Genomic DNA, 21919 nt, shown 5'->3' on the forward strand with positions numbered 1-21919 from the left:
GAGACAGAAGTCAAACAATTTACTTGAATTTATACCGCCTGTAAATATAAGAGAAAGCCTCTATGAAGGTATGAGGTTCTGGAAGACATCCCATCATTTTGGAGAAGTCAGAAACAATGGGGGAAAGAAAGCAAGAAGACTTAACATGGGTCCGTTGAAAGTGCATGAACTCCTGAAACAGCCTTCCTAGGAAGACCCTGAACTTTTTAAAGCCAGATGTGTGTGTGTGTGTGTGTGTGTGTGTCTTTTTTATGATTTTTATTTTTATTTATTTTTTTCTCAATTTTTATTAACATCTTCCATGATTATAAAAAATATCCCATGGTAATACCCTCCCTCCTCTCTCTTTCCCCTTTGAAATTCCACTCTCCATCTTATCCCCCCCCCATCTCAATCAGTCTCTCTTTTATTTTGATGTCACGATCTTTTCCTCCTCTTATGATGGTCTTCTGTAGGTAGTGTCAGGCATTGTGAGATCATGGATATCCAAACCATTTAATGCCTGGAGGGAGCACTTTGTAAGGAGTCCTACCCTTCCTTTGGCTCTTACATTCTTTCCGCCTCCTCTTCCGCATAAAGCCAAATTTTTTTTATTTTTAATTTCCTTGATTTATTTTATTTGAGAGAGAGTGTGAAAGAGATAGGTAGAGATAGAGAATGGGTGTGCCAGAGCCTCCAGCCACTGCAAATGCCAGATGCATGCACCCCCCTTGTGCATCTGGCTTACATGGGTCCTGGGTAATTGAACTTGGCTTTGCAGGCAAGTGCCTTAACTGCTAGGCCATCTCTTCAGCCCATATCCCTATATTTGTAACCCACTTCTCTGCAGTGAAAGCTCTCTTAACAACAGACAGCCCAGGCTGCTTGCGATGGCACATACATCCCAGCACTCTGGAAGTGGAGGCTGAAGGGTCAGGAGTTCAAGGTCACCCTCATCTACAAAATGAGTTTAAGGCCAACCAGGGCTACATGAAACCCTGTCCCAAAAAAGAGGGGGATGGGAAGATAGCTCAATGGTTTAGAATGCTAGTTGCTTAAGCATGAGGACCCCTTAGGCCTAACATCTCAATCCCAGAAACCCATGTGAAATGCTGAGCGTGGCCATACCACACACGTCTGAAATTCCAGTTTGTCAGGGGTGGAGCCTAGAAAATCACTGAGGCTCACTAATAGACAAGAAGCTCCGGGTTGAGGAGAGACCTGTGTCAAGGAAATGCAGGGATGAGCAATTAGAGGAGAACACCCAATGTTCTCTTCTGGATACACACACAAACGCACACGTGCGTCCCTGACACAACATGCACACAACACAATAAACAGACTCTATACATATATGTACACAAAAGAAAAGAGCTCGCCCAATCATGACTTGTTTACCTCTGTGTCACCAACAGCAGCTATAGGTAAAACCCAGTAACCTGGGTAATTCTTTAAGAAGTAGACGCTCATGCTGCTTCTCTGAGCCCCTTCCCTCTCTCTTCATTCTCTCTATTTCACATATAGCCAAGGGAAATTCCCACGCCACTTGCTCTGGGAAACTAGGGTCTGAGAGCTTCTTTTTTTCCTTGTTAAGTCTTTTCTGTGCTCCTTTGGGTTATGCTGTTCCTTAAAGCATCGCAAGTCATGCACTACAATGTCCAAGGCTGCTGTTTCCTCTTTGGATGGATACATGTGACCAAGGCCAAACGAAACTCTTCATCCCCTTGGGTCACTCTCAGCCAGCCCTGGAGCGAGGGGTCTCAGACTTATGATAGGGACATTTCAAGGAGCCATGACAACCAGCTTGTCTGCATATCACAATGGTTCTTCAGCTTTTTCCTCCTATGGTATGCTCAACAGTAACTTTGAAACCCACAGGAAGTTCCAGGGAGAACCCTACTTCCCACCAGGCCTCCCCTCCCTAGGCCCCTCCCTCTAGCACCATCCCCTGGCCAGCACTACTTCAATGCCCCGTGTTCTAGCCATTGTACACCACTCATCATTCCAAAACCCACTGTGCCTTTTCAGGTCCCACCGTTTTCCATTAGCTCTTCCTACAGTCAGGAAAACTCTTCTCCCCTCTGCCCATCTGAAAACTCCCATTCAGCCTTCCAGGTGCATTGAACGATACCCCATCCCCGTCCAGTAGCTCTACCTGGGCCTTAGTCTCTCTCCTCAACTCGTGCCCAGTAGCAACTGCTTCTAGCTTTGTGTTCCTGCAAACATTAGCTGTGTATGTATTCCTGTGTGACGTCACTTTCTTGCTTCAGAGTCCAGTTATTAATTAATGAACTCCCCTATGGCAAAGTACTGTGTGGCCTCTGGAGAAATGGACCAGCAGTGGAAGCGTGTCCACCACCCAAATTTTGGTTCAGTTTCTGTGGTAACTTGAAGGCATGGAGCCACGGGAACTCCCAGGCTAGGAGGAAATGGTATGGAAAGGTTGTGTCCTGTGTCTACAGTGTTTGCACAAAACACAGAAATCTTCAAATGCAGATAGGAACTCAGCAAGTCTGGAGTGGGGCCAGAAATGATGCATTTCTAACAAGCACCAAAGAAATGTCAATGGGATCAAGCACCCACACTTTAGGTGGTGAAGACAGCAAGACAAGCAAACCTCAGAGACCCCTACTTCCAAAGAATGAGATAGATGTTCTGCCAATGACAGGAAAGCATCTTAAGATGCAAGGCCTGGAATGTAGCCATAGCTTGGTAAATACCTGAAGAACAGTATGAATTGGGTATGGACCCCCCGCCCTACTCCAGACTTGCTGGCAAATGAGGTCAGATCACAGAGGAACACTGTCATTTGTGCATTTGTCCTTGGGGAAGAATCACTCTCAAACTGACAGAAGAAACTTGGTGGTGAGACATGGGGAATGCTGCGTTGGGGCCTGATCACATCAAAGACACTGGAGTCAGATCTTTTTTTTTTGAAGTTCAAGTGTCTCCAGCTTGAGGTTAGTGTTGGCCCTAAGAATAAGCTTACAAAGAGAACAAATGACATGAGTGTTGGGGAAAAGGTCCTGAGTCTAGCAAGCAGATTGGAATTAGTACTAGTGTAATAAACCCATTAAAGCATAGAAAATTCCCTCTGGAAGCAGAGTGTAATAGCTACAATAGGAGAAATGAGTCACGGAGGTTCTGAGTTGAGGCCCAGTGCCACACCTGTCAAGGCCTAGTGCACCCCGTTAGGAGGTAATGTGCCAGTACAAAGAGCTTATTCCAGGGTCAGGCTTCACATAGCTTCTCAACAGAATCCATTCTGCCTTTTGGGGGAAGCTAAATTTTGGGCAAGTTATTTAGCTCCTCTCAACTTCCGTTTATTCCACCACAAAATGATGATAATAATATCACTTACTTCATGAAGATTGTGAGAATTAAATCAAATTATATATGCAGAATAATCATTAAAAATTGTACAGACTGCAAGGACCATGAGGAAGGGTATTTAATATATTTATGTGATAGTTAATCTTGTCAATTTATGGGCTTTGGACTCATCACGGAAACCAACTTCTGGGCAAGACTGTGAAGGAGTTTCTAAATTAGGTTAACTGAGGTGGTGTGGTAGTTTGAATGTATGCGCCCCATAGACTCAGATGTTTTACTAAAGCTTGTAACTTGGGTCTCCAGCCACCTGGCTGGGGGAGGTATCACTGGGGGTAGATCCTAGGGTCCAGCTATAAGGCGTGTTTGGGGGCAGATCTGATTTCCAGTCCAAAGGCATGCAGAAAGGTCGGACCTCTGGTGAAGTCCCTGGTGCTTGCTGCTTTTTGGTGTTGCTGGCTGTTTCATTGTTTCTCTCTGCTTGGATGGATGGAAGCAGCTTCTCCCACCACTGATGGAACCTCCTCCTGGATCTATAAGCTTGACATAAATTCTTTCCTCCTGTAAACAGTGTCTGGTTTGGATGTTCATCCCAGCAAGGTGAGTGTTTACAACAGGTGGGTAGACCCCTCCTAAATGTGAGTGGTCCCCTAGTGGGCGTGTATCCTATACTGAAGAAAAAGAAGGGAGGAGTTGAGCACCAGTCTTCATCCTCTGCTTCCTGACAGGGATTACAATGTAAATAGCTGCCTCATGCCTTCCTCACTACAACGGACTCAAACTGTGATCAAAAACAAACCCTTCTTTCCTTAACCAGCTTTTGTCAGGTATTTTGTCACAGTAGAGAGAAAAGTAACTAATACAATGTGTCTGTCCCTAATACTGAGTGCAAAATTTACTGATTGCCATAAAACTAACCTTCACCATTGTGTCCATGTCTTTGCAAAATGCGAATACAGCAGATGTCTATTCAAGGGATGTCATGTGACTTTCGTGATTTAGAAGATGAAAATGCTGAGCAGATGCTGGTGGTGAGCCTTACAACCTGAGAGCAAGTTTTCCACATGCTTCTAGGTGGGCAAGCGCTGAAGTCTCTTATCCCTCCAAGGTAACAGCAGAAGGGGTGGCCCAGAACCCTGAGCATGCTCCAGGGAAGTTTGGTGACAGGCCCAATCTAGAGCAATAGCTGGTGCACAGTATTGGATGCAGGATGTGACATTTAGCAGTATCTGTCCTTGAAAAGCACTCACTAGGAGGAAAGCCTTTGTGCAAATGAACTCTCTTCTTCTTTCCCATAATCCTTCAGAGCAAGTATTCCATCCTACTTCCTGATTTTCTGATTGGGAAACTGAGACTCTGGGCTGCTAAATGACTTGCACAAGTCCCATTAGTAAGAAGCAGAACCTAAATGGGGACCTGGACAAACTAGCTCTGAGCTTTAGAAAAGGTAGAATTAGCTCCAAGAAGCCAGGAGCTGACAGAAAGTCAAGTCTGCCAAAGGGCCCTTCCCTGTGTACAGGAACTGGACTGGGAGCAATAAGACATCAAACCTGAGTGACACAGATGAAACTGAGAAATATGACAGGACCACCTGGCCTCTCTGTGGAGCTGCAAAACCCTGCACAGTTGTCCACCAAGGACGCAAAAGGTTTCCAACCCTGTGATAGGACAGCCAGACTTCTTTACAGCTTGTCTGCTGCAGGCACAACCAGCACAAGTCAGAAAAGACATCTATCCATTGTGGAGTGAGAGGAGAAACTGGCTCAGCATCCCACCCTATCTGCACCTTGCTGTATGACTATGCTGATCACTCATCATAGGGAGAAGGGAGTAACTGAGTCTTCTGAGCCCAGGGTCAAAGTCAGGAGCTCTTGAGTGCTGTGTCCTCCCCTCATCTGCCCCTCAGGCCCAGGACTCTGCCTGGAGCAGCTCACTCCACCATGCCTATCCCTCTCCCTCAGAGCCAGGCCACATGCCAGCTGGGCTCCCCTCCTCTGTGCCATCTGCTGCCCCTCAGATCCAGAGAGAGGCCACAGTCAGATTCTGTGCCTGCCAAGATAGCAGGAACTGCAGGAAAAACAGGAGCAGCCCTCGGTGGGCCTGGGCTCTGGGGTCTTGCAGGAAAGCCCTGGAGGATTTAAGCATTCAGAAGCAGTTGCAGAGGGGCACATCCAGGCTCTCAGCTGCCTGGGAAAATGTGTGTCTCAGCAATGAAGTCTCTAACAATGAGTGTCTACCAATGAAGATGACCTGGACCCCATCTTCCCTTTATCTCATGACCTCCCATAGAAACTGATATAGCTGCAGCCCCACAGTAGGCTATTACTCTATCATTAACTTACCATATGGTCTTAGATAAGTTAGTTTCTTCTCTAAACACACAGGCCTAACAAGGAGTGATTGATGTCTTTCTTTCTCAGTTTCCTTCAGCTCTAAAACACTGAGATCCTAAAGTTCAGCTAAGGCTTTACATGGCCTTGAATGTAACACTGAACCTGCAATAGAATGTGACCATGAACTGTTTGTTAAAGCAAAGCTAGCCCACCTGCGAGTAATGATGGGCAGCTCCATTAGCCAAAGGTATGTTTCTTCCTTCACCTTAGAGGCTTATTTGCAGTTTATGGAAAGATCGTGAACTCAGAACTACAAGTTACTCTCCTCCCTACCTACAGGAGCCCCTGCCATACACAGGGGGTGGACACTGGAAGTACCTGGTGACACCAGCCTGAGCAGTCAACTTACACAAAAGGCCTAGACCCAGGAGATTTTAAAAAAAATAATAATTTAATTTAAAAAAAAAAAACTTCCAGAGGGTCCTACAGCTCTTACAAGTCATACAGACACAGAGATTGGACTCTTACTAATCTACTAAAGGGAAATCAAAAGAGTGAAAAACCTTCAATGCTTCCAAGGGAAGCCACATGTTCAGCACGGCCCTGACTCATCACAAAGCAGATGATGCAGATACTGAAATGGCCATAGAGCTCTTTCCAGGTGTCTAAAAATCTCTCCTAAAGAGCTGAAACTATGCTACATATACCTACTTGGTCTTACACACCCAGCATTCAAGAATAAGAGGAGCAATTATATAGAACAATGTGGCTTCAAATGTCCTCACAGCAACTCAGAACTGAACCTGCTATGCACCCCTCCCTGCTGTTGTGGAGATGTGACACCCAACTGGTTTCTCTTTCCCCTGCCACGAGGAAACTTCCCCTCAAAACCACTGGAAATAAAGCCTTTTCTTCCATAAGCTGCTTTGGATCAAATGTTTTGTCCCAGCAACAATAAGGTAACTGATATGGAAGGGAGAGGCAGAGACCTGGGGTATTCCCATCACCATGATCTTCATCTCCACCTTCCTTATTTGCTGACCAAGAAAATCAAAGCTCCAAAGAAACAACTTGCTCAAGCTTACACATCCAAAAAGTAACAACATGAGTTCAAACTCAACTCGATCTGATCCAAACCCATCCTATACCTCTGTGGTCATGCCTGGTATCCACATACAAAAGTAATACATCTTTGTTTTTTCCATAGTTGCTTCTGGACTTTGTATTAACCCACTTTCTGTTGCTACAACAAAAGCCTGAGGCGGGTACTTTATTAAAAAAAAAAAAAAAGGTTTATTTAGCATGCACTTTGGGAAGCCTGAGGTCCACAGTTGAGCACTGTCTTCTGTTCACCCTCTGTAAAGGACCCTTTGGCTACACCACAACATGGCAGAGAAGCAGAAAGGGAACCAGACATGTGCAGAAGGACTCACTGTATAACCTGCTCTCAGGAGAGCTACTTCATTCCATTTGGCAATGAATTCCTTTTGAGAACAATGCTTCTGACCTAATGACCTTGTGCTAAATCCCACGTCTTAAAGTTCCAGTCACACCAGAAAGTCCCATCCCAGGGTGGCCAAGAACTTCCCCATGGCTGCATGGGTAGAGCTTCCCCTCTCCTGAGTTAACCTTCTACCCTGTATATACTTACTGATATGTACAATCTGTATCCCATAAACCACATGCAGCCAAAGATAGTTCAGTACCACCGAGCACATCATTGTAAACTGGATTAAAACATCCCAAAGCCAGGTGTGGTGATGCATGCCTCTATTCCCAGCACTCAGGAGGCAGAGGTAGGAGGATCACTATGAGTTTGAGACCATCCTAAGACTACATAGTGAATTCGAGGTCAGCCTGGGTTACAGCAAGACCCTACCTTGGGGGAAAAAAACTGAGATATTTTCATAATTTTTTTCTTGGTAACTCAATTGTGTGGTTCTCAAATATGACTTTTGTAGATAATACAATGTTTCATAATGTCCAAGGATTAACATACCTGCCAATTCCCCTTGAGACCATGTGCAGCTGGGCACACAGGTGTAGGAGGTACAAAAGGGAATGGCTAGAGTCTCAGATGAGAGTCCAGTGATACTCTCCAGCCCCTCTCTACGAGAGAACATCAACAGGCTCTCTTGTACAGGATCTCTCAAGATAACCATGACTGCTCTGATTCAGATAGTAATGACATATCCAGAGGACAGCATTCCACAGCAGAGTAGGTGACACACCCAAACCAAATTCAAACCACAACAAGCTCCAACCACTTTTTTCTACAACTGACTTTCTCCCTCTCTCTCTTTCTCTGTCTCTCTCTTCCTCCTTCCCTCCTCTTCTTTTCCTCCTCTTCCTCCTTCTCAAAACCACTTTCAATATCTGCCTTTTCTTTGTTTTTGTTTTTGTTGTTGTTGTTGTCCCAGACTACCCTGGAACTTACTCTGTAGTCTCAGGCTAGCCTTGAACTCACAGTGCTCCTCCTACCTCTGCATCCTGAGTGCTAGGATTAAAAGTGTGCACCACCACCCCTGGCTGCCTTTTCTTTATCTAGGTTCCGTACTCCAAATACAGCAAACAAAACTCACCCCCCAAATCAGCCACACCATAGGGAACAAATGAACAGTACCCACAGTCAGAGGTTGAAGTCATTCCAACCTTCTCATTTTCAATAAGACTACTGCCTATTTCTCTCCTCTTATAAACAGAAACACATTATGCATGATATTATAGAAGGGGGATTTTTTTGAGCAAACTAGTAGCACTCTTTTTCGTTGAGCATAAATTGCTTTAAATGAATTTCCCCCCTTTTCAGGGTTATTCTTTGCTTCTGCTTCCTTTTAAATTAAAAGCAGAATAATAATAACTCAGGAAAATCACTCCCCTGAATTTCAGCCACTTCTCTCTAGAGGTTTTTTTTTCTCCTTTTTTGAAAGTATGAGCTAATTTTTAGTTTCCATGTGTTTCTCTTTCTTGCCTGTCACCGCACGGTACTTGCTTCAAGGCATAAGCAACTGGAGACTTCATATTTAAAATCTGTTTTTATTCCACAAGATTCACAATGAATCTTCCATGAGACCTTGAGAAGAGAGGGAATCCCCTCAGGGAGTGACACGTCAAGGTCCATACAGCAAACATTGACAGTCAGCTCCAGTAATTATTTCATTCAGTTGCTCTGCAAATATTCACTGAGTGCATACCATGTGTCAGGCAATGTTCTGGGCACTGGTGACACAGCAGATGACTTGGCTCACTGAAGGGACAAAGACCACACTAATGTTATTCAAACTTATATCTCCCTCCTGGGCTTCTTTCCTGACCTCTAGACCTATAAGATCTATGATCTTGACCTCTCCCATCGGTTACCCAATGAACCACACCACAGCCCTTCCTCCAACTCAATAAGGGCAACTCCCTCCCATTGCTCAGCTCCAAGCACATGCAGTCTTCCGTGCCTCCTTCCTTCCGTTGTCCTGAACAACTCGACAAGCTTGTCCTTGGCTCCTTTCTTTCTTCTTCTGCCTTAAGTGAAACTCATTAGAAACTTTCTGCTCTACCATGAAACAGACGCAGAACTTGGCCACTTGCCACCATCTCAGCCACCTTCCCCGACCACAGTCATCTCTTACCTGGACCCTCAGGGTACCATCCTGACTCCAAGTGAGCAGCCTCAGCTCTAAAGCTCACGTGACCACTTGATCAGATAAGGGCACCTTGTGCTCAAGCTATCCAATCACTTTTCTTTTTCTGTTTTTTGTTGTTGTTGCTTGCTTCACTATGTATTCTGAGGGTTGCCTTGAACTCACCGCAACCTCCTACCTCTGCCTCTCTAATGCTGGGATTAAAGTCATGTGCCACCATGCCTGCCTCCAATCGCTTTTCATTTCACTCAAAGAAAATAAATGGAAGTCCATTCAAGGTTCTGCAGGTCCCTGTGTTACTTAACTTCCTGTTCTCCATCTGGTCTTGTCGTCTACCATGCACCATGGTCATTCAGTTTTTTCTCCTTCTACATGGGCCTGCTTGCTCTTCTTGGAGCATACCGATATTCTGCTACGTCAGGGCCTTGGCACTTGTTCACTCTACCTTGAAGGATCTTTCTGCAGATTTCTTCCACATCTACCCAACCTTGTTCCCACTGCTAACCTTACCCAACTCTCCCATGCCCAGTCAACAATCTCCCTCTCCCTCAATGGCCTGATAGATTACACACTTACTCCTATTACTTGCTTCTCCAACTACAGATGGGAGGGATCTAGCTTTACTTTTTTTTTTTTTAACTGCTGCAGACCCTGCCTATGACATTCCAGACACACAGTAATAATTGATGGAGGGATGGGTGTCTAAAGATACATGGAAACTGGGACTGAGGAGAGAGCTCAATAGCTAAAGGTGCTTGCTTTACAAGCTTGTCAACTCCAAGTTCAATTCCTACCACCCACATAAAGCCAGATGCAAAGTGGTACATGAGTCTGTAACGCCAAGACACCTAAGGCAATGAGAGGCACAGCCCAGAGAATCTAAAAATTTGAGGGGCAGCTAGTCTGGCCTTCACAACAGCAAAATGAAAGAAATTTTGTCTCAGAGAAGCTGGTAAGAGAGGACTGACAAGCCAAGTTAACCTCTGACTTCTACACATGGGGACACCCATACACACACATATACATACATACTCACAAATAAAAATACATTGGAACATAGAAAAAAGGAAGTCACAGGTATTATCCATTCAAGAAGAGTCCAAGGTAAAAAGGATATTCAGCCAAGGAAACTTTAAACATTAAGAACCAAGACCTGCATTATATTGGGCCCAGAAACATGTAATGGATAATGAAGAGTCAAAAAATGTCATTAAAATAGAAGAAGAGGGCTGGAGAGATGGCTCAGTGATTAAGGCACTTGCCTATGAAGCTTAAGGACTTAGGTTTGATTCCCCAGTACCTATGTAAGTTACATGCATTGGAGTTGGTTTGCAGTGGCTGGAAGCCCTGGCATGCCTATCCTCTCCCCCACCCCTCTCATAAATCAAAAATAGAAAAAGAATTAGTTGGAAAGAAGGGGTTCAAAAAAAACTGGTATCAGCACAAGTGTAAAGGAGACAGACACAGAAAACACTCAACTCCTCCCAAATCAGAGATCCAGAGACACAGAGGCTCCCAAGACCTCATCACTGAAGTAGACCTAAAACAAACCCAACATGGATCAGGGAAATTCATGGAAGAGGGGGTGGAATGATTGTTAGAGGCATAATAGAGCCATAAATTGTGACATTATGCACACAATTACCTCTTCCCCATAACCGATGGCTACCCCAAAAAAGCATGACCCACAATCCCCATGGGGATGACCAGCATCCCGAATGAGGAGGGCCCCTTTGGGAGGGGGCAGGGATAAGGGTAAGGATGGTACCAACATGTGTTGTTTACACACTGAGTATGTACTTAACTAATAAAAAAAAAAAAAAGGCCAGGCACGGTGGCGCACCCCTTTAATCCCAGCACTGGGGAGGCAGAGTAGAAGAATCACTATGAGTTTGAGGCCACCCTGAGATTATATAGTTAATTCCAGGCCAGCCTAGGCAAGAGTGAGACCCTACCTCAAAAGAACAGAAAAAAAAAGGAGGGGTTTCCGTGGAAGGGGGATGGAATCTACTTGATAGTAGAGCCTCCATGGGCATGCAAGCTTCTACCTTCTCCTGGCCTCTGCCATTGCCAAGCAAACATGCCTATCTACCTTTCAGGAAGATCAAAGCCCAGTCCTTCCCGTTGAAGTCATCCCTAAGAAACCACTCCCCAGGTTGTGTAGGCAAAGGAAAGTAATGGGAAGGGATTTTGATTAAAATACATGCATATAGCTATAAAATTGGTAATTAAAAAATTAGATATATTGGGCTGGAGAAATGGCTTAGCAGCTAAGGCACTTGCCTACAAAGCCAAGAGACCCAGGTTCAATTCCCCAGTACCTATACAAACCAGATGTATAGGGTGACACATGCATCTGGAATTCATTTATAGTGGCTGGAGGCCCTGGCATACCCATTCTCTCCATCCTTCTCTCTCTCTCTCCTCTCTCTCTCCCCAAAAAATAAATTAATTAAATACTTTAAAAATTAGATATAAAAATAAATAATTGAACACTTATAACCTTACAGACGATGCAAAAAAAAAGCTCCAAATTATTTCCCTCCCTGTGTCCTGTCTTCGGAATGTGACTAGGTAGCCCCTTCCAGCAAGAAGTGAAGTCTTTCTTTCCTCCTTCACTCTGGGCTACCTTGTGTATTACTTACATTGACAGACAAAGGTGACATGACCATGAACCAGTTAGAAGCTCAGGCCTCCAGAGGCATGCACTCTTCCACCTTCTCCTGGCCTCTACCATCGCCATGTAGACATGCCCAGTGAGTCTTCAGGAGGGTCAAAGCCAAGTCCTTCCAGTTCAGGTCATTCCTAAGCAGGCAGTCCCCAGATTCTCCATCAGCAGACCCAAGTCACATGAGCAGGCAAAGTGGAGATCATGCCAGCACAGCTCAGACCCACAAGCTCCTCAGGCACCCATACACACAGGAGAAAACTGCAAGCGCTGGTCATTTCATGTCACTGAGTGTGAAGGTGGCTTATTCTGTAGTTCCATTGATAAGACGTCTCTAATGTGTGTGATCAGTCCCTTGGGTCGACATCTAAGTGGACTTGCTGCCTATAGAGTGGATGTCATGATGGGGGTTTGCAGGACTAGCCCACAGTATCCCTGGATCACAATGTCTCAGCCAGTGCAGATCAATGGCCTGGCATATAGGTAAACAGTCACTGTGATCTAGCCCAGAGAGACAGATCAGGTTTCTGAGGCAGGGAAACTAAAAGCCAGACCTTGGATGAAAGAAATGTACAAAATTAAATTTCTCTCCTGCGGTGACTTGGGTGATGGCCAGCCAGACACCCTGACCTTGACCCAGCCTCCACACACCCTAATTCACAGATGCTTTGACAATGCTCTTAGTCACCAACAGTATTTCTGCATGATGCTCACTGCAGTAGCCAAACTGCACAGGGAGCCAAGAGAGCTCTCAGGTCCCCAAGCACTGCATTGTCCAGAGGAGTGAAGTCTTGGACAGGTGAAGCAGCAAGCTGCAATGTTTATATTCACCCTTTAGATGAGTGGCCCAAAGAAATCCACCACCCAGCCTTACGTGAATGCACTCCATGACACACAGAAGGCCAGTATATTTCCAGATAATCTTAATACCCCTGCCATAACCATAGAAACTCTTCACAAAGAAAAAAGAATAAAAGCTAGCAAGGACAATACCTGCTGAACTGTTGGCTACAGGTGACCCTTTCATTGGGAAAAGGAACAGAAATGTAAACACAGTTCTCAGTCTGCATGAGAGAAATCTGAACCATCGCACCATCTCCCCAGATCCAGTCGCTTTGCAAAGATGTACGCCCTCTGCTCGCTGCTTTGGTTTAACCTTTCACTGATCCAGGTACCTATATTCACCAAATAACCATCTTCTAAACATGGAGGTTGGGATCATAGCCAACTCCTTAAACAAAAAAACACAATGCATATATCTTACTGACAAATCTACACACATGAATAAGAGGCACTACTTGGGCGATTGTGCCATGTTGCTTTCTGACCTCACCTCCTACCACTGCCCCCCACACACAACATAGCCTCTCGGGCCTCCTTCTGACTCCCCGAGGAGCACACCTCTCTCCTGCCTCCGGCTTTTCCCTGGCTTGCTCCCTTACTTTCCCTCAGATGTCCCTATCAGCAAAGCCCTCCCTAACCAAGCTGCACAAAACTCAAAAGTCAATTCCACACCCTGGTAGCCCTCCTCATTCCTCTTTTCCTGCTTTGTTTTCCCTATTATACCATCTCCTTAGCTCATATGTCTTTACTCATTTGTCCATTCCCCTTCTCTCCCCGCTCTCTCTCTCTCTCTCACACATACACACATACATACACACACACACACACATTTTGTTCAATGCTGTACTCTCCAAATATATAGAGTAATGCCTGATGACAAACAGTAGGAACTCAATGAATGAACTTCCATTTCTTAAAAAGTGACTTTGTGGGCTGGAGAGATGGCTTAGCCATTAAGGCATTTGCCTGCAAAGCCAAAGGACCTGGTTCGGCTCCCCACGACCCATGTAAACCAGATGCACAAGGCGGTACATGCATCTGGAGTTCATTTGCAGTGGCTGGAGGCCCTGGCATGCATATTCTCTCCCTCTCCCTCTCCCTCTCCCTCTCCCTCTCCCTCTCCCTCTCTCTCTCTCTCTCTCTCTCTCTCTCTCTCTCTCTCTCTCTCTTCCCCTCTCTCCCTCTCTCTCTCTCTCTTCCCCTCTCTCTCTCTCTCTCTCTCCCCCTCTCTCCCTCTCTCTCTCTCTCTCATAATTTTTTTAAAAGAAGTGACTTTGCGCCAGACAATCTATACATGACAACTGCTTAACAGTGAACAAATATTCACGTGTTATGTAATTATCATAACAGCTTTATTGCTGTCTTCATTTTTATAGATCAGAAAACCAAAGCTTAAAGAGAAGCTAAGTAACTTTCTCAAGACGCTGTTTGAGATCCAAGCCCCACTCTCCTGCACTGTGTCAGGCCACTTTTCAGGCATCTTAACATTGGCTTAGATTACAAAGTGCATGTAGCACACACCTCTGGCAACAGGAATAACCGAAGAGTACTCCCTATCCTTCTCACTACCCAGCACAGCTTTTGTCCTAGAAGAATCAACCTGGATAGCCATTGCCCAGAGCAGGTTGCGCCCAGAGCTGTGGCCTTCCTTTATCCCACCACTGGGGATAAATTAGGTCAGGGTTGTCCTTCTGAACCGGACAGGTCAGGGATGGGAGTTGATCTGTTTGGAAATGCTGCCAGAATTTTTCAGAGTCCCTGTCTTTGTAAAATGCCATTTCAAACTTTCGCAGGGCTGGAATTTGGGCCAACCACTTACTTAAAGAATAAAAATAAAATTCTGATGTACAATGGGGATGCTCCTCCCTCCGTGCCAGCCAGTGTCTGCAGGAGTGTGGTCACATTCTGCTCTAACGTGCCTTCCCGGTGGCAATCACGGTGACCGATGGGAGAGGGATGCCAGTAATTCACAGACTAAAGGACCAATAGGCAGATCCGGACCCTGCTAAGAGTCGCCAGACCTTCTTTGAAAACATCTCCCTCTCCTTTCTGCAGCCACTCACCCTATGTCCACACCTCTATCCGGAACAGGCCACACCTCATTACCACAGGTGTTTCTCTCCCACCAGATGCGAGCCTGTGCGATGCCACCGACTTTTCTTTCACCACCCCTGCTTCCTTAAGAATAAATTCCACCTGACACAGACAAGGTGCTCGCTGAGGAGTTGCTGACTCGACCCGGGAAAGACGCAGAGCGAGCCTTACCGCATGGCTTGCATCCTCTAGCAAGCAGAGCAAGTCACCTCCTCTGGAAAAGGGCAGGAAGCAGAAGCATAGGGCTGCGGTGCCTAATTCTCGTCCCTACACACACCTCTCACCCCTCCCTGCCACCTCCTGAGGTCCAGAGCCACCCACATTCATCTTCCAAACGGGCTTAGGAGACAAGCTTAGAAGCAGGCATCCACCCCACCTCACCGGAATGCTCTTAGCAGAGCCCAGCACGGCGTTCGCTTACCTTTACATGGAGCTGGTTTGCATCTCCGATTTCGGGGGCCGGGGGAAGGAAACATATATATATATATAGATAGATGGTTTCCAGCAGCTCTGTGCTGCACCCCGGACCGCAGAGAGATGTACCACCGGTCTGCGGAAGAAACAGCAGCGCCTCGCTCCTCCCCGGCTAACGCATTCGCTCCCCCATCCCTGCGCAACAAACCGTGTTCCTGTCCTTGCGCTAAGACCGGTCCAGAAACGAACCCTCCCAGGCCCCAAGAAACGGCTCCCACGCCCTGCGCCGACACCAACGCACACACCCACAAACCCCAGCCCAGGACCAGCCTGTTTTCGACCTGTTCCTTAAGAACACACCACCAGCAACAAAACCCATCTAGGAGGAGTTAGACTGCAACTGAAGGCGATGGGCAGGGAGCCGAGAGAAACGCGACCGTAAAGTCCGTAGCCTAAGTTGCCAAAGTGTTGGCGGAGCTCACAGTCGGCCTCACGGTTTGACCTGCAGCCCCGGGGGAGGCAGCCCAGCCCCGGCCCCGGCCCGGGAGCGGCTGCAAGTCTCTGCGGGCTTACGCTCTTCGCCCCGGCGGTCTGCGGCGAGGACCCTGCCTGAGCCGGGAACCCGCGGGGTGCTCGTGTATGGCGCGTGGGCAGGCGATCCCGGCCCAGGCGGGCTCCCGGGGCCACACCTGCATCGCCGCGCCCACGCCCGCAGCACCCCTACCGCAGGCTCCCCAATCCCGGCGCGAACCGTCTTCTTCTAAGTCCCCTACCGATTCCAGGGAGGAGAGTAGGACCTGGTCCGAGGAGAGCAGAGCCAGCGCCGTGCCCTGCACCCCCCGGCTTCTCTGGGTTTGCAGTCGGACAGATCCGAAAACTTCTGATTCCACTAGATTCCGTCCCAGCCGGTCACAAGCATCTCGCTGTCTCTTCCACCCTCCCACCTAGGATGAAGGGGCGTTGTGGGTCCCAAACCCACTCCCCAGCTCCAAATTAGATTATATCAGTGGGCAAGGTTCAAGATCCTGGGCAGGGGAATTTTCATATGGTAGCCCCCAAAGTACCTTAAATAATGGATGTAGTGAAATCGTTCTGGCCTTCTTAAGTCCTCCCGAACCGAAAAGAACTTTTTTGACCAGTGGAGGGAGGTGGAAAGCTGACAACCGCTCCAGCAGTGTAGCTCCCTCCAATGCACCCAACTCTGCGCGCGCGCGCGCGCGCGCGCGCGCACACACACACACACACACACTCAGTAAAGAAACTGCCACAGCTCAGCCAGGCTGGAAAGATTTTTTTTTTCGGAGCTTAAGATCCTTCTAGAAGGAAGCTGGAGCTGAAATCCAATAACTCAGCAGGTAAGAAGCTTAGATGGCTTCCTGGATCTTGCTGACATGGAGGTGAGCATTTCTGCCATCTAATGGTCTTCAACTTCTCCCTCCTTCCTCTGCCTCTTCCTTGGCCCAACCCTTACCCTGGACCATCTACCTGCAAGGACTTTGCTCCTCTTCTTCAGAGTCACTTTCTAAAATCTAAATTTGTTCTTGACTCCTTCCTGCCTAAAACCAGGTCTTGCTCTCCCTGTGTCCTTAGAAGCACTCAAGTTTAAACACATCCCCATTTAGTGATTAAAGAGCAGCATCATCGGGGCTGGAGAGATGGCTCGGAGGCTAAAGCACTTGCCTACAAAGCTTAACAGCCTGCGGTTCAATTCCCCAGGATCCACATAAAGCCAGATACGTCTGGAGTTCATTTGAGGTGGCAAGAGGCCCTAGGTGCCCATTTCTTTTCTCTTATCTCATTCTCTCTCTTCCTCTCTCTCTCTCTCTCTCTCTCTCTCTCTCTCTTCTTACAAATAAATAAAAATATTTAAAGAGTAGCTTTGAGGGCTTGAAGAATGGCTTAGTGGTTAAGGCACTTGCCTACAAAGCCAAAGGATGCAGGTTTGATTCCCCAGGACCCACATAAGCCATATGTCCAAGGTGGCGCATGTGTCTGAAGTTCGTTTGCAGTGGCTGGAGGCTCTGGTATAACATTCTATCTCTGTCTATTTCTCTCTCTCTCTAATAAACAAATAAAAATATTTAAAAATAAATAAATAAAGAGCAGCTTTGAGGCCCCCCCACACACACACACTATAGACCACCCTGATCTTTTCCACCTGTATTCCAGCCATACTCAACACTTTCTTTTTTTTTTTTTTTTTTTTGAGACAAGGTGGCTTATAATCTAGACTGGCTTTGAATTTATTTGTATGTGCACATGTGTGTGGATATTAGTGAGTGGGAGGTGCAGAAGACAACCCTGGGCACCACCCACCTTTTTTTATTTCTTGAGACAGGGTCTCTCAATGGCCTAGAACTTGCCTAATTAGGCTAGGCAGGCTGTATGCCAGCCTGTATCAACGATCCACCTGTCTCTTCTTCTCAGTCCCAAGCCTTTGCAGCTAATGTTCTGTCCTCCCACTGATTTCCCCGCAAACCCCAAAGCTTTACAGCTCTTAGGTGAGCCATCTATCCCTGCCTCAAGGAGGTCTTCTCTCGTCCTAGAATACCTGAATTCTGCCTGTTCCACATATCCAGTCACCTCTACTTCCTTACCACAGCACCCAACATGTGACTATGTTAGCCATCTGTTGTCTGTTCTTCCTCACTAGAATATATGTTTAGAAAGGCATGTCTCTACTGCTGACTATGTATAGGCAAGGCACACAGCACACAATGTCTGCTCGGTATGTTCCTATGTCATCATCTTTTCCTCCTATTATGAGGGTCTTGTGTAGGTAGTGCCAGGCACTGAGAGGTCATGGATATCCAGGCCATTTTGTATCTGGAAGGGTGTATTATAAGCAGTCCTACCCTTCCTTTGGCTCTTACATTCTTGCCATCAGCTCTTCTTCAATGGGACCTGGCCTTGGAAGGTGTGACAGAGATGTTTCAGTGCTGAGCTTTCCTCTGTCTTTCCTAACTAATGTTGGGTTGAAGTCTACCCTGTCAAATATTAGGATAGTAACACCTGCTTGTTTTCTAGGCCCATTTGTTTGAAAGACCATTTTCTATCCTTTCACCGTACATATCATCCACCTTTTATGGAAAGGTGAGTTTCTTGGAGGCAACAAATAGCAGGATCCTGCTTTCTAACCCATTCTGCAAGCCTGTGTCTTTTGGTCGGGGCATTGAGGTCACTGATATTAAGGTAGAGTTGTCAGTGACTCAGCAAATATCAACGAATGTAATCACATGAGGCGAATTGTCAGTCTTGAAATGACAAATAGTGCATGTGTTCTTTCATATGTGGTTCCAAGATCTTATACAGATACTTAAAATCATATCTGTACATATTACACTAAATTAGAACCAAAAAAGTCTAGGGAACAAATAAAACAAATAGAAGGGAAAGTATTGAGAAAGGGGGAAAGAGGAAAATATTGGGGAAAACATACTTAAAGTACATTATATACTTATATGAAAATTTCCTTATGTAACCCAGTACATATACAATGAATAAACACCAACCAAAAAAAAAATATTTAATGGGCTGAGAAGATGGCTCAGCAGTTGGAGGCACTTGCTTGCAAAACCTACCAACCTCTGTAATTATGTAAGTTGTCAATAATAAAATAAATAAATAAATAAAAATTCATCTGAAGAGAAAAAAAAAAAAAACCTACCAGCCTGAATTGAGCTAGGTTTAATTCCCCAGTATGCATGTAAAGCCAGATGCACAAAGTGGCACATGAATATGGAGTTCGTTGCAGTGGCTTCAGGCCCTGGAGAATCCATATTTATCCATTCACTCATTCATTCTCTCTCTCTCCCTCTCTCTCTCTGTCTCTCTCTTTCTCTCTCTCTCTCTTCCTCTCTATTTCCTTGCAAATAAATAAATAAAATATTTTTTAAAAGCTTCATTACATTACATTGGACAATTCTTTCTTATATATGACAAGAAACAGATAGACAATAAAAGAAAAAAATTGACAATTGTATATCACCAACCTATCTACAATGCCAACACTCTGCAGGCTTGAGGTAAAAGAATCTCCAGTTCAAGGCTAGCAATATCCTGTCTCAAAATTTTAAAAAAAATTCTGTTCTTGGCACTGATGATATAGCTCGGTGGATAAAGCACTTGCCGTGCAATCATGAATACCTGGAGTTTTGTATCCCCAGAATTCATGTAAAGCCAGAAGCTGTGGTGGGCTTCTGTAACCCAGCATGCAGACAGCATAGTGAGGAGTAGAGATGAGAGAATTGCCTCGAAGCTTGCAGTCCTGCTAACCTGGCGAATGCAGCAGTGAACAAGAATGAGCCGGCCGTGGTGGCACGCGCCTTTAATCCCAGCACCCAGAAGGCAGAGGTAGGAAGATCGCCATGAGTTCGAGGCCACCCTGAGATTACCTAGTGAATTCCAGGTCACCCTGGGCTAGAGTGAGACCCCACTTCAAAAAACAAAAACAGCCGGGAGTGGTGGTGCACGCCTTTAATCCCAGAACTCGGGAGGCAGAGGTAGGAGGATTGCCGTGAGTTCGAGGCCACCCTGAGACTCCATAGTGAATTCCAGGTCAGCCTGGGCTAGAGTGAGACCCTACCTCAAAAAAAAAAAAAAAAAAAAAAAGAATGAGACTGACTCCAAATGAGGTGGAAGGTGAGGACCAACCCATGAAAGTTACCTTCTGACCTCCACACTAACACCATTGTATGCTCATGCCTATATTCATACACATGAATATACGCCCACATAGACACATACATACAATAAAATTTTGAAAAATTAAATTTTTGGGGGGGTGATGGCATTTAATCCCATACTTAGGAAGCAAAGGTGGGAGGATTGCTGAGTTCAACGCCAGCCTGAGACTACATAGAAGATTCCAGGTCAGCCTGAGCTAGAGTGAGACCCTACCTCAAAAGTAAATAAATAAATAAAATTAAATTTTTTAGGGCTGGAGAGATGGCTTAGCAGTTTAGTGCTTGCCTGTGAAGCCTAAGGACCCCGGTTCGAGGCTCGGTTCCCCAGGTCCCACGTTAGCCAGATGCACAAGGGGGCGCACGCGTCTGGAGTTCGTTTGCAGAGGCTGGAAACCCTGGCGCGCCCATTCTCTCTCTCCCTCTATCTGTCTTTCTCTCTGTGTCTGTCGCTCTCAAATAAATAAATAAGTAAATTTAAAAATAAATAAATAAAATTTTTTAAAATCTGTGATTTTTTTAGCTTGTATTCAGCTAGTGTTTTAACCAATTCCCTTGAACATCATAAGAGAATACGAAGATAGAGGAAGACAGGAATAGAGATAAAAGCTAAATAAAGCTGAGGAGGGAGCTGGGCATGGTGGCGCACACCTTTAATCCCAGGATTTGGGAGGCAGAGGTAGGAGGATTGCCATGAGTTCAAGGTCACTCTGAGACTACATAGTGAATTCCAGGTCAGCCTGGGCTAGAGTAAGACCCTACCTCAAAAATCCAAAAGCAATAAAATAAGAGAGAGAGAGAGAGAGAGAGAGAGAATAACACAGATAAACAAAACAAGACAAGAAAAAAAAATTCTATGAGTCTGAGGCACTTGGGTGACTGGGCCCCTGAAAGTAAAAAGCAGGAATATCTTTGGGCCTATACCTGTAATCTTTACCAGAGAAGAATCTAGCTTCTCCTTTTTTCTTGCCTGAAGGCGGTCCTAAGAACAACCTGAGCCCCTCCCTGGGAGGAAGATCCCCTTTCCTAGAATTTAAATCTGATCCTGACTTTGTGGTTGGTTACATCACGGCTGACCTCTTCCTGAGCCAGCCCCCAGCCCAGACTAGTCAGCCCTCACTCTGGCTCACCTGAGCCTGAAGGTGAAGCCACCACAGTAAGGTCATAAATCAATCATGAACTTCCAGGTTCTGATAAGCTTCCCTTATCTCAGCCCAGCTGGGTTGAGACAAAGGGAGACCCCCACACACACACCCTTAATCACAGCTGGCCTCTCTACCTCCACCTGCCCCCACATGACAGGAGCTCTCTGCACTTTATTCTCTTGTCTTCTCTTAAGTAATATAAAGTCTCTCTAAACCTTACCCTCTGGTCTATGGATTTTGTTTTGTTTGTTTGTTTGCTTGCTTGCTTGCTTTTTGAAGTAGGGTTTCACTGTAGCTCAGGCTAACCTAGAATTCACTGTGTAGTCTCAGGGTGGCCTCAAATTCACAGTGATCCTCCTACCTCTGCCTCCCAAGCACTGGGATTAAAGGCATGCACCATCATGTCCAGCTAGTCTATTGATTTTAATTCTTTAAATCCATAGAACAAGAATCTGGGGACTGGAGAGATGACTTAGTAGTTAAGGTGCTTGCCTATAAAACCTAATAACCCAGGTTCAACTCCTCAATACTGATGTAAAGCCAGATACACAAAGTGGCACATGCATCTGGAGCTCATTCAAAGCAGCTAGAGGCCTGGGAGTACCCATTCTCTCTCTCTTTCCTTTCTCCTTGCAAATAAATGAATACAATTTTTTAAGAAATCTGGACAGCCAGACATGGTGGCACACACATTTAATCCTAGCACTTGGGAGGCAGAGGCAGGAGGAACCCAGTGAGTTTGAGACTACCCTGAGACTACATAGTGAATTCCAGGTCAGCCTAGGCTAGAGTGAGA

General features: G+C 45.9%; 1 protein-coding gene across 4 annotated transcripts in view; it reads right to left on the minus strand.

The window, feature by feature from the left end:
• Positions 1-16482, minus strand: part of Sv2b (synaptic vesicle glycoprotein 2B) — a 186579-nt gene extending 170097 nt beyond the window's left edge. Inside the window, exon 1 of one of the 4 annotated variants that reach the window (XM_004658169.2) lies at positions 16361-16482. The gene's annotated coding sequence lies outside the window, so the exon portion shown is untranslated. Of the gene's footprint in view, positions 1-15303; positions 15656-16069; positions 16175-16360 lie in introns of those variants that run through there. The other 3 variants (XM_045144851.1, XM_045144852.1, XM_045144850.1) reach the window with 3 other exon arrangements.
• Between the last annotated feature and the right edge of the window lie 5437 nt (positions 16483-21919).

The sequence above is a fragment of the Jaculus jaculus genome, chromosome 3 (genome assembly GCF_020740685.1).
Source record: "Jaculus jaculus isolate mJacJac1 chromosome 3, mJacJac1.mat.Y.cur, whole genome shotgun sequence".
Lineage (NCBI taxonomy): Eukaryota > Metazoa > Chordata > Mammalia > Rodentia > Dipodidae > Jaculus > Jaculus jaculus.